The sequence below is a fragment of the Pinus tabuliformis genome, chromosome 1_2 (assembly GCF_031772625.1).
Source record: "Pinus tabuliformis cultivar Carrire ecotype Pingquan chromosome 1_2, CPIR1, whole genome shotgun sequence".
In the NCBI taxonomy this organism is placed as follows: Eukaryota; Viridiplantae; Streptophyta; class Pinopsida; order Pinales; family Pinaceae; genus Pinus; species Pinus tabuliformis.
The window spans coordinates 365,410,096-365,424,369 of record NC_142298.1 but is presented as its reverse complement, the minus strand read 5'-3'; positions in this window follow the sequence as shown (position 1 = coordinate 365,424,369).

Sequence of the window (14,274 nt, the reverse complement as noted above, 5' to 3'; positions counted from 1 at the left end):
GTTGACATGGTGAGGGGGAATCACAACTAAAGAATCCATGCTGAATAGGAAATGGATCTAAAGATATGAAGGAGACATGCATGCTTTAGGCACTGCAAGCAGCGGAAACCAAGCCAGTCAAATCTATTGAACTACATCTGAGGCTTGATTATGATTTGTTGTCATTCAGACATTTCGGGCGCTACCTGAAGGGCCACCCCCTCATTAGGTCTGGAACATCTCACACATACTCGGGAAATGATGGTACACTATGCTGGATAAATAGACCATCAAGTGTATGATTCTCATCATGCGATAATGAGCTCGAGTCGATCACATGAGAAAAAACCAAGGCAATAGGAAATGATGATTCCCTTTGCTTGATTCAAGGTACTAACCAAAGATGAAGGTTGGAACCAAGGTACGCTACCCCTAAATCGCTCTCCTAGAAAAAATGTGTTGAAGTTAATAGAAGAGGGCTCGCTAGAGTTGAGGCAATAAGGATTCCTCAACAAAGGCATGAGGATCATAGTAACGTGACTAAGAGACTGACACTAAGGATAATGATGGAATGATAAGTTTTGGGGTGGACTGACAACTTCCCTCGTCAGATCATAATGTGCATTGTTGACCTAGCAGTGGCTGACTCGATTCCATGGGGTGGTCAATTACTTAGACAAAGGATTTTTAGAGATAGGTTGTAACAACTAGAGGTCAAATATGAGAAAAATGGGATAAATACGATGTCAAGACGAATGATACACTATAACAGGACTCGATGGGACTTTAAGAAACTCCATGGATGTAAGGGTGACTCATTTTTTATGCTTTGAACAAGGGTAACTCAATGATACTACCACAGGGAGAGGCCTGAAGGGGGCATAAAAACATGAGTAAATAATTGTTACTCACGAAGAAACTTGACACATAAGTCAACGAGTTCCCAGGAAAAGTGGTACCAGAGTACAAGTGACTCATATGAAGAGATTCAATTTTGATTGGGTGGCAAAGTGAGACCTCATGGAAAAAATGGCTTCCTGGTGAAGTTTGAATAGCCCAAAAGAAAAGAGAGACCCATTATAGAGATAGGTGGGATCTTTCCAACGGTGTTGATGGCTTATCAAATTGAGCTACAGTTTGCTTGTAATGGTTAACAAAAAAACTAGGGTTTTTCCTTTGAAAGGTCTTTTTGCCCCCAAATCCTATTCATTTTCATATTGAGCTGCTAGAGAATTTAGAGAGGAGGAGAAGTCCCTAAATCCTGCAAAGCTAATAACTAACAAACCAACCATCAGAATTTGGATCTACAAATCTTAGGTAGGTGGCCTAACCCTACTCATCATTTTACATGGGTTAAGTTCTCATATTAAGGCCTCAGCTGACTGGGGGAAACCCTGACTTTTCTTGCACCTCAAGTGTAGGAAAAGAAATGAAAATTGTTTCCATTGTAGTTTTTGGTGGAAAACTTGTGCTCTGGACCTGAGGAAAAGATAGTATTGGGGGCTTCTAGGGAGCTAAAGCTAAGAACTGAAAATGCATATGATGGCCCTAAACTAACAAAATTTGATGGTTTTTGGAAGGTATGGAAGGGTTGAAGTTGGTGTGGATAGAAAAATATTTCGATGTTCTTCGTACTAAGATTCAGGGGAATCAAATTGTTAGAGGGGCTCTAGAGAAATATGGGTTACTTAAGTTCTTAGAGAACCCATTTATGAGGGAAAGTGAGCCCCTTTTATCCCAAATTTTCATTTACTAGGATCCATATCAGGAGGCCTTCATGATATAAAGGCATAAGATCAAGATGATGATTCAAGACATATACTTTTTGACAGGATTTCCTCCCTTGGGGGTGGTGAGAGAGATTCATCTAATTATTCCTTGTGGGAGGTATATTGGAGAGTTTTTGGACCGTCATTGTGTACCTAGAACTTAGGTAAAGGACACAAGCATACATATATATGACTTAGAGAGACTTGAGACACGAGCTATGACTGTTGTTGTGATGTGGATTTTAGGTAGTCATGCCTTCCACCACATTTCTGGAGGGAGGATGGTGCCTGTGCATAGTGTGTTGGGAGGGACCTACCATGGGTGGGCCCAGATGTTACTGATGTATTTGAAATGTCAGTTGAGTCTATGCAGGCAGTGAGCCAATGATAACTATTCATTTGGGACAATTTTTTGCTCATTCTTCTTTGAGAAGATCACTACCATCCATTCACATGTATAGATCCATGATGGGGGACAACAGGAGCCCAGGATGCGTCGTTGGGTGTAGTTACTGCGACGAGGTGGAGGGGGATTTTGATGGGTGTTCTGACCCGATTTCTTCACTAATTGGGATCAAATTCCATTGCACATAGATGACTATCCATATAGTGTAATGAAATTTCAGAGAGATCCCGATCTAATATTACCACCAGGACGAGCATGAGGCCCAAATGGTAAGTGATAGTTGTTATGTTTTTGTTGCATGTATAGTTTAGAAAATTTGTTTATGTGGTACTGATTTTCAAACTTGTAATATGCAGATATGGCACCGGTGAGGTCGACAGGATATATAGGATGAGTTGCAACACCTTATACATGATCATCATGAAACAAAGATCAGATAGGGATGCATTACTGGAGGACCTCCATTGTACGTTCAACTTGCTACTGACCAGGGCGTTATATACCTAGGGGGGATAATATGGGGTACCAAGGGAGGTACCCAAGGTAATAATGTAATAATGGGATGGGCCATAGTAATAGATAAGGTGGTTAACCCACATCATGTAAGGGACCACAAGTAGTTAGTAATAATGTAATGGGCCCATGGTATTAGTTTGATGGTATGAGGGAACCATGGTAATGACCCATGGTATTGTATGTATGAGGCCTATATAGAGGCTAGAGACTCCATGTCAAGGAATTATGTCAAGGATTATTGTATGAACAGGCATATGGCTTGTGGAGTTCTCTCCTTCCTTAAGGAGTGAATGTATGGTGTTGCCCTACCTTAAGGGTTTGATCAATAAAGAATCATTTCATATTATTTCTGGGTTTATTTGCATTATCTTACACTTTCATATCAGATATATAATATTTCCAGGTTAGATCTATAACAAGTGGTATCAGACTATAACAAGTGGTATCAGAGCACTTTCTTGGACAAAAGTGGAGAAATTATTTTTTATTTATTTTTTGCAGGATTTCGGGGGCGACAAGTTTACAGATCATATATATATGTTTTGGTGAAATATATGCAAAATATAATTGCAGATCTGGATTATTTGTGAAAAAATAACCAATTTCAAAAAAAAAATCGGTTGAATCGGAGTCCGGATCAAGGAGATATTGCCGATCTAAAAATCAGTGGGGTTGCAAACAATTTTTCAGGGCAGCGAGTTTGTGGCGCAGATCTGGACGTCCTGGTGCAATATCTACAAAATATAATTGTAGATATGGATTCTATGTGAAAAAATAGCCGATTTCAAAAAAAAAATCGGTCGAATCGGAGTCCGGATGAGGGAGATATAGCTGATTTAAAATCAGCTCTTTTTGCAGAAATTTTGGTGACGACGGGAGAGTTGCAGCACAGATCTGAAATTCCAGTGCCTGGATCAAGATTTTTATCACATGGGTAGATGCAGAATGATTGTTCCATTTCTGAAAATAGGTCATAATAGGGATTCTGAGCAATATTGACTAAACTGTGACAATTTCAAATTTTCGCCAAGTAAGGGAATTTTTTCAAAACCCTCTTCATGGCAGGTCTAGGTTTTACAGGAAAAGATAATGGTCCTACTATTGAAGAATACATAAAACAACAAAAATCATTATGGAAAAACAATTGGAAATGGTGGGTAGTGGAGCTATTTAGAGAGGAGGCAGCTACATGGTGGGGATTACTTAACAAAACGAAGTGTTACAACCTGCCCGATGAAGAATTTGAAAAATTACTTTTAGACAGATGGTCTCATGCCAGAAAACAAGATAAGGAGAAACATGTGGGGTTATTTCATACTGGTATATCCTTATTGCAGGTTCATGGATTGATTTAGAAAGAGAAGATCATTGTTTCTATAAATCCTAGTTGCAAGCATAATTTCATCAATGTTAATTTGGCAAAAAAATTGCAAGTTCCAGCAAAACAAATTGAAAATACACAGGTTGATGATGAAGATGTTCAAATTTATAAGGATTTGAAGCTTTCTATGGATAAGTATGTGTTGCATGGTGATTTTTATACTTCAGAGATGGATAACATGGATGTTGTTTTGGGATACCCTTGGATGGAATCAGTGGGTACTGTCAATATTAATGTACAGAAGTAATTCCTGAAGCTCTGGTATAAAAAGAAGAAAATTACATTACATGATATTTCCATTAATAAACAGGTAGAGTCCAAGGAGGCTGAAGGAGAAGATGTTCCAGGGTCTGACATATTAGATGATGAGCCAGTGATGATAGACAATAAAGCACAAACATAGGTTGAAGCAGAAAAGGTTACAGGTGCTGATACATCAGAGGAGGGCTCAGGGGTTGAAGTAATATTGAAAGATAACCACCACAGCAGGCACCACAATATGCACCAGATAATAGTCAGGCTCCCGTAAGGGGTGAATTAAAGAAAAAGCCATCGTGGATTAAATCTTCAACATATCATCACCCCGCAAGACAACCATCAAGATGGCAACCAATTAGCCATAGGAAAACAACCCCTGCAGGACAGATAGAGAGGAGCGAAGATCCACCTACTACACATCAACACAGAAGAGCTACCACAGTCAACTTCCATCTCAAGCAAGCGAGGCACCAGCGAGATCGAGGGTTCACCTTTCTCTTGGATGGCTAGATGCACATTCATGGTACCAGTGGACTACTCTTTTGAGTAGATCTTATTGTTTGTGTTCTTCCCATGTTTCGGGGACGAAACATGCTAAGGGGGGTGTAATTTTATATACCTACGGGGGATAATATGGGGTACCAAGGGAGGTACCCAAGGTAATAATGTAATAATGAGATGGGTCATAGTAATAAATAAAGTGGTTAACCCATATCATGTAAGGGACCACAAGTAGTTAGTAATAATGTAATGGGCCCATGGTATTAGTTTGATGGTATGAGGGAACCATGGTAATGACCCATGGTATTGTATGTATCAGGCTTATATAGAGGCTAGAGACTCCACGTCAAGGAATTATGTCAAGGATTATTGTATGAACAGGCATATGGCTAGTGGAGTGCTCTCCTTCCTTAAGGAGTGAATGTATGGTGTTGCCCTACCTTAAGGGTTTGATCAATAAAGAATCATTTCATATTATTTCTGGGTTTATTTGCATTATTTTATACTTTCATATCAGATCTATAATATTTACAGGTTAGATCTATAACACAGGGTGACAGAGCGTGGGTGGCACAAGCTAGAAGACCAGTATACAAATGCATGAACTAGTATTCCCTTGGAGTGGCAAGGTATCACTAGGCACATCACGATGGTCGGTCAGGAAGTTCGAGACTTACGAGCCGGGGGAATGGACCCATTAGCACATGATTCACCAGAGAACAGTGATTAGTCATAGGGGTGTGCGTGTCCCCATTTTTTGTATGTAACATGCAATGGGCATGTCAAATGTATTTAGAGTAGTGGACTCCAAACATTATATGTTAGATATTATGATACATAATATGGTTATGCATATTTTTGTGATGATGTGGTTTACCATTTGTTTATTTTATGGATGTCTTCTTATATATGCATGTGATAAATGCCAATCTATAATGTTATTTACAATGGTATCTACATAGTTATTTTGTGCTCTAGGAACATGACTGAATGTAATGGATTCAAATTCACGTGCAAAAATCTTAGCTTGTAGATATTTTCTAAATAGGACAGGATTACGCACATGATAAACGCGATTCGATTGCATGAAAAGTAGCAAGGAATAAATACAAACATGAAGGTGAAGGATGCGATGATCAAGGGCACTGGCCAACAAATTGATCAGTGCATCATATTCAGCCTAGTTATTAGTGGAAGATCCAATGTAAATGACATTGGAGTGGACTAATGAATGAAAAGGGGTGAAAATGGCCCAAGTTTTCAAGGCTAGATTCTTAGAGAAGTGACTTGCAACATCAACATAAATGATATCTGGTGTGGATGATGGATCCATCTGATAGTTGTAAGAAGAAAAAAATGAGATGATGGGTGATGACATCTATCTAAATGTAGAAAGAAAAAAGAACATGCATTTCAATGGGAAATGCTATGGGTAAAATTTCTTCAAGTATAGTGCATTATGAGGGTTAGGAAGAATTTCGCCTTCTGGACCCTCTAAAAGGTATGCCCCCTCTCCCAAATAGTTATGAATGATGTAAGGATCAAGCCATAATGGTTCAAACTTCCCATTCCCTAGGACATCATGAGCTTGGTTATAGACAAGAACAAGGTCACCTTCATGAAAGGTACGAGGGTGGACTTTACGTTCATGCTAAGATTTGGTGCGCTTTTTGGCCGCTTCGATGGTTTGCAATGCAACACGACTATCTTCATTGGCGCGCTCAAGCATGATGAGCCTTTTTTCTAAAGGTTGGGTGTCTAGGAGCAGTTAGATAGTGAGGTGGAGGGAGGGGATTTCACACTCGACTGTTAAGACTCCCTCCTGTCCATAGATAAGGTGGAAAGGAGTGAACCTAGTGGCGATTTTGATAGAAATTCTATATGCCCACAATGTAGGAAAGAGCATAAGATGCCAGTTGGTCTTGTGTTTATTCACCATCCACTGAAGCATAGTTTTAAGGATTTTATTGAAAACTTCAACTTATAAGTTGCCTTGGGGGTAATAAGACGATGAATATTGGTGTTCAAAGCCCAAAAATGAAGATAACTCATGCCAGATCTCATCTTCAAAGTGTCAGCCATGGTCAGAGACTAATTGTTTCGGAACTTTGAATCGAGCGATAACATGGTTAAAGAAAATTAGGGTTGTAGTAGTTGCAGTGTTCTTGAATGTGGGAATGGCTTCAACCCATTTGGTGAAATAGTCGATGGACATCTTAATATAGTTATGGTTATTAGCATGTGGGGGTTGACACTCCATAAAGTCAATGGCTGCGATGATAGGATGGAGGGGAGCGGGTGGAGCTTGAGCCTTAGGGGCATATAATTGACAATTGGGACAATGTTTGACTACCTTAATGCAATCACTAAAGAGAGAAGGCCAAAAGTATCCAACACATGATTTTTTGGGCAGTGGCCATTCCAGAGAGATGACCACCAAAAGCACCACCATAACAGGAATTGAGCACTTGCTCAACTTCAACATGGGCGAGATGACGATGAACGACAATGTTGATGAAAATGGCAACAAGAAAATCCTGATTTAATTTTCCCTTGAATTAAATTAGGAGAAAATTGTAATTCCACATCACAAGGTAACTTGTATGAGTTAACTAAGTTAGTCTAACTTAATTGGTTCAATTAATTCAAGTTGAGGGTATATCTTGATTCATGTAGAGTGTATCCTACTTTATAGAAGCCCTGATTGAGTTTATTTTGAGTTGTAATTAATTAATTTAGTTTAACTGAGTTAAATTCAGGTAAACTAGTTCCAACTGATGGAGGAAATAGTAGGAGGTCTAGCAGTGGGGCATTGCTTCATGTGTTCAACCAGTTAATTGATAATTCAACCATAAATAAACCATGCATGTGTGATATGTGAGTTAGCCAATTGAGATTGGAGTTCAAGGGATGTGTATTGTCAGTTGTATAATCATCCAAATTGTATAGGTGGTGCATCCAGTCAGAGGAAGTCCTATGATGGATTGCGAAATTCCAATTGAAGAATTTCCCTAATTAATAGGGGCTAATTCCCAAGGAAAAAACACAAGGAAATAGGGACTTGGGCAAGAAAAAGATTTGTTAAGTATTGGCCAAGAATTGTCCAGGAAGTAGTAAGAGAGATAGAGATAATGCAGAGGTTGCTCAAGCTTAAGCAAAGCATTGTAATCTTCTCATATTTTCTAACAAATGTAATATACAGATAGTAGGTGTTTTTAGTTGTGGTTTTCCCCAAGAAATAATTGTGTAATGTGTTGATTGAATTCTTTCTCTTGTATGTTTTGTGATTTCTCGATTGATTAATTGTTTATGCTGATGAGTAGAGTAGATTCAAGTCTTTTGTTTTAGAAAATTGCAATTAGCAGTTTGAATCTACAAGGAATTCCTTCATGGTATCAAAGTTGTATTCAAATTAGAAACCAGTCATTGAAGTCCTCATATACAGTGATCATAGAAGAACTAATGAGATCTTAGGAGACAAAGTTATGGAGCACTACTTTAGGGTAGATCCAAAATACCCTATGTGCAGATTTCTTAATCTAATTAGAAGGCTGCTAGTGGGAAAATCAATGAGCCAATGTTTAGTGACACAAAAATGAGTTTTGATCATTAATATTGGTAGATTGAGGAGCAAAAAAATTTCCCACAGGGAGATCGAGACTTAGAGGGAGTCTAGTTTCAGAGGGTGCAACCCTATGGAAGCTAGTACTTCAGGATCTGGGGAGAATAGGCTCATTATTGCAGTTGTTGCAACAACATTGCAAAAGCAGTAGTAGAGAAGTAACAAAAGAAGTATGATTAGATCAGATTTCACCATGCATGCAACTATACCTCCAGGAGTGAGGTGGAGCAGTGTAGATTCTTAGTTCAAGAGTTGTAGAAATTTGGGCAGGGTCCATTGAGGTGTTTTTTGTCTCATGGATCATTACCTTGCTATAGGGGCCCACAATATTCAATAGCAAGAGGATAAATATTAGTCATATACTAAGGAGTGTAGAGAAGAGTTGACAGCAGAGCAGGAGGCTCAGTAGTAGAGTCAATGACAACACAATTTTCCTAGTAGACAGTAGGAGATTGATTGAGTGATTATTAATATTTTTATTTTTTATGCTCTTCAGTTATAGATGTTGCAGTAACAACAACAAAAGTGAGAAGTTTTTCATGCAATACATTCCAAAGATGTTGGATTGGGGTAGATGTGAATCACTTTTTTGTTGAGAGGGAGTGTTGAAAATTGCAACAAGAAAATCTTGATTTAATTTTCCCTTGAATTAAATTAGGAGAAAATTGTAATTCCACATCACAAGACAACTTGTACAAGTTAAATAAGCTAGTTTGACTTAGTTGGTTTAGTTAATTCAAGTTGAGGGTCTAACTTGAGTCATGTAGAGTTTCTCTTACTTTATAGGAGCCCTAATTGATTTTATTTTGAGTTGTAATTAATTAATTCAGTGTAACTGAGTTAAAGTTAGTTAAACTAGTTCCAACTGATGGAGGCACTAGTAGGAGGTCTAGTATTGGGGTGTTGATTCATGTGTTCAACCAGTTAACTCATAATTCAACCATAAATAACTAATGCATGTGTGATATGAGAGTTACCTAGTTGAGATTGGAGTTCAAGGGAAGTGTACTATCAATTTTATAATCATCCAAATTGTACAGGTGGTGCATGCAGTCAGAGGAAGTCCTATGAATGATTGCACAATTCCAATTGAGGAATTTCCTTAATTAATAGGGGATAATTCCCAAGGAAACAAAGAAATGAAATAGGGACTTGGGAAAGAAGAAAATTGGTTAAGCATTGGCAAGGACTTGTCTAGGAAGTAGTGAGACTGATATAGATAGTGCAGAGGTTTCTTGGGCTTGAGCAAGGCATTGTAATCTTATAACGTTGTCTAACTAATGCAATATACAGATAGCAAGGGTTTTTAGTTGTGGCTTTCCCTAGGAAATCATTGTGTAATGTGTTGATTCAATTATTTCTCTTGTATTCTTTGTGATTTATCAATCGATTAATTGTTTCCAATGATGAGTAGAGTATATTCAAGTCTTTTGTTTTAGAAAATTACAATTAGCAGTTTGAATCTACAAGGAAATTCTTCAAGTGTCGACACCACGATGATAAAGGTCGTAACCGATGAGGATACAACGATGGGATTGGTGTCGAATACATCATCAATGATCAAGATTAAGATTTGGGGGGGGGGGGGTTTCTAGGTTCGCAAATAGGTGATGATGTCTCCATACAAGGAATCATCTGAGGCTATAACGAACACGTGTTCATTTAGAATGTCATTATTTACCACTGGATATGGTGCACTAGTAGGAAACTTAGAAATGAATTCAACAAAGGATAAAACTTTCTTACTCTTGGGTGTGACAAATTCCAAATCAAATTCTTGGAGGATAATGATCTAGCAGGCATACTTCCCATTGATGATCCACTGACTCAACAGGAAGGCCATGGGGTTAGAACTAGTCACAACCTTGGTGGGACGCGTAACGATATGGTGACACAATTTCTGGAAGGAGAACACAACGACCAACGCAAAATTTTCTTCATATGAATAAGACACAATGGTACCATTAAGGTTATTATTGACACAGTAGATGACATGCTCATTTCCAGATCCATATTCCTGTATTAAGACCCGAACATCGAATAGGTGGAAGCTGGGATATACAAGATGAAATCCCTCTCAAAGTTAGGTGGGTTAATCAAGGGAGCAGAAGTGAGAGCATGTTTAAGAGTGTCAAAATATTGTTGAGATTGATCATCCCAAATGAATTGAATTTTAAATCAAAGGATTCTAAGAAACCCATGAGCAGTGCTGGCATAGTCATGAACAAACCGATGAATAAAGTTAGCTTTTCCTTGGAGGACTTGTAACTCACGAAGGGTGCGAGGAGGAAGTTTAATAATGGCTTGAAACTTGAGAGGGTAAAGAGTGATACCATAATTGGACACTATGAAACCCAAAATCTAGCTAACAGGTACATAAAGACACACTTAAGGGGATTGAATTGAATGTTATACTTGCAACATCGTAGGAAGATGGTACACAAATCATCAAGATATTGTGACTGAAGCTTGGAATGACCATTGAGATCATCAAGATACACAATGATAATTTGAGCTAGGTAATGGAAACAATAGGACATGGCACGTTGAAAAGTGGCCCCAAAATTATTTAAACCAAAAGGAATGACCCTATAAGCAAAGGTTCCCCATGGACCGATAAAAGCAATTTTGAGTTGATCAGCAAAGCAGATACAAATCTTATTATACCATGAGGATATGTCCATAAAGGAAAGGACCTCATGTCCCGCACACTCGTCAATGATTTGGTCTATGAAAGGTGTGGGGAAATTATCTTTGGGACAAGCTTTGTTTAAATCACGAAAGTTCGTACAAACACGAATGGTGCCTTGTTTCTTTAGAATGGGAACATGATTGGACACCCATGTGGTGTATTCAATGGGATAAATGAAACTAGCCTGCTTGAGCTTATCAATTTTAAATTTGATAGCATCATGCTTGAAATGATGGATATGCCTTTGTTATGAAACCAGCTCACAAAAAGATAGAAAAAAGAGATCCACGACTTAGAATTCAGCCTCTTCGAGGGGGCAACCTCCTTTACATTACATAAATGAATAATTCTTCGATGATACAAATGAAAATACCTCCTTTCTATATATAGGAGTCTAAGTGGTCCCAATACAATCAAAGCCTACATAACAATAATATTGTAGGGCACAACAATAACAATAGTGGGCTTCTATGTGGCACAATAGTAACAATATGGACACTACATGGGTACATCAATATAAATAAGGGGTATAACTACAATAGTAATGGGGTAATCACTAGTATTATAGGGACCCAACATGCCCCTCTCCTTCAAAAAAGTGTTGTCCTCAACGCTTGAGTAGTTCAGGATACTTCTGCATAAAATTCTCATCCTCCCATGTGGAATCTTCAGCGGATAAGTTCTTCCACTTGATAAGGTACTCTGAAATTGATCGATTTCGTAGCTGTCGAGTTCTTGTTTCTATGACTGCTTCCGGTTCCAATATAATTTTTCCTTCTTCGTCAAGTTCTGGCAATATTGTTTGAACTGGGAGCTTGTCGCCTATAACCTTCTTTAAACATGAAACATGGAAAACTGGGTGCAATCGAGAAGCTGCAGGAAGCTCCAATTTGTATGCCATAGTACCAATCTTTTGCAACACCTTGTACGGACCATAATACTTTGGTGATAATTTATTATCCTTCTTAGCTTGCTTGAGGGACATTTGCTTATATGGTTGTAGCCGTAGGAATACCCAATCACCTACATCAAAACTTCTTTCACTGCGATGTTGATCTGCCTGTTGTTTCATTCTATTCTGTGCCAACACGAGGTTATCCTTTAAGAGTTGGAGGACTTGTTGTTGATGTTCGATGTGATGTTCCACTGCCTGAACCTTAGAATTTTCTCTTAAATATGATGTGATGGATGGTGGTTGATACCCATAAAGTGCCATAAATGGGGTCATTTTTGTTGCTGTATGAAAGGAAGTGTTATACCACCATTCAGCCAGAGGCAACCATTTGACCCATTGTGTCTGTTTATCAGATACAAAGCAACGAAGATATCCTTCCAAACATTTGTTTACTATCTCAGTTTGCCCATCAGATTGAGGATGATAAGATGAGCTATGAGCTAACTGAGTACCAAGACAAGAAAATAATTCTGTCCAAAAATTTCCAGTGAAAATGGGATCTCTGTCACTTACAATAATCTTTGGGTTTCCATGTAGCTTTTGAATTGTTTCCATAAATGCAGTAGAAACTGTACTGGCTTTAAATGGATGTGATAATGCACAAAAGTGTGCATACTTGGTAAGTCTGTCAACTACCACCATGATGACACTCTTTCCCTCAGACTTGGGTAAACCTGTGATAAAATCCATTGAAACCTCCTCCCAACGTTGGCTTGGAATGGATAAAGGTTGTAATAGACCCGGTGTCTTAATTGTTTCAACTTTATTTTGCTGGCAAACCAAACATTCTGCCACAAACTTTTGAATATCTGATTTAAGGCCATCCCAAAAAAATTCCTTCTTAACCCTGTGGTAAGTTTTTAAAAATCCTGAGTGCCCTCCTAAGGGAGAAGTGTGCAATTCCATAAGAATCTTTTGTTTTAGCTGGGAATTCTTACAGAGGTATAAGCGATCTTTGTACCATAACGAATCATTTTTCCAGCTAAATGTATCAGACGTACTGGAATCTTGTTGTAGCTTTCGAATAAGTGCCCACACTTCTTCGTCATTCTTCCATTCCTCCCTTGCTTCATTTATCCAATCTGGTTGGATAATAGAAATGGCGCACAACAATGCTTCCACATCCTCATCCTTTCTTGAGAGTGCATCTGCCACCACATTTTGCTTCCCTTTTTTGTAGATGATTTCAAAGTCATAACCCAACATCTTTGTGACCCACTTTTGTTGCTCTTCAGAGGATAATCTTTGTTCTAAAAAGTATTTAAGGCTATCATGATCCGTTTTTACCTTGAAGTGTCTTCCCATTAGGTAGGGTCGCCATTTCTTAAGTGCATGGAGTATTGCCAACATTTCCTTCTCATAAATAGCTTTTCTTAAAAACTTTCCCTTGATTGGACGACTTTCAAAAGCAATGGGTCTTTCATCTTGCATTAGAACAGCACCAATTCCATTTCCTGAAGCATCACATTCCACAATAAAGGTTTTTGTGAAGTCCGGTGTAGCTAAGACCGGTGCTTGGCACATTGCCTCTTTAAGATGTTCAAAGGCCTTTGTTGCTTCGGAGTCCATGAAAATGCATCTTTCTTCAATAATGTTGTTAGAGGTGCTGCTATTCTCCCATAATTCTTAACAAACTTGCGATAATACCCTGTCAACCCAAGAAATCCTCGCAGATGCTTTATGGATGTGGGGATTTTCCATTCCTTAATGGCTTTAATTTTGCTAGGGTCTACCTTAACTCCTTCATGAGATACAATATGACCCAAATATTCCACCTCCTGGACTCCAAAGAAACATTTGGATCTTTTTGCATATAATTGTTTCTCCTCCAATAGTTGTAGCACCCTGTCAACATGTTCAACATGATCCTTCCAAGACTTGCTGTAGATTAGTATATCATCAAAAAATACTAACACAAATTTTCTAAGGAATGGTTTGAAAATTGAATTCATCAAACCTTGAAATGTTGAAGGTGCATTGGTAAGGCCAAAAGGCATGACCAAAAATTCATAATGACCCTCATGAGTTCTAAATGCCGTTTTCGGAATGTCTTCAATCTTCATTCTGATTTGATGATATCCTGAACGAAGATCCAACTTGGTGAAGTAAATTGATCCATGCAATTCATCCAGTAATTCATCAATGACAGGAATGGGGAACTTATCTTTAATAGTGAGCTTGTTGAGCTCCCTATA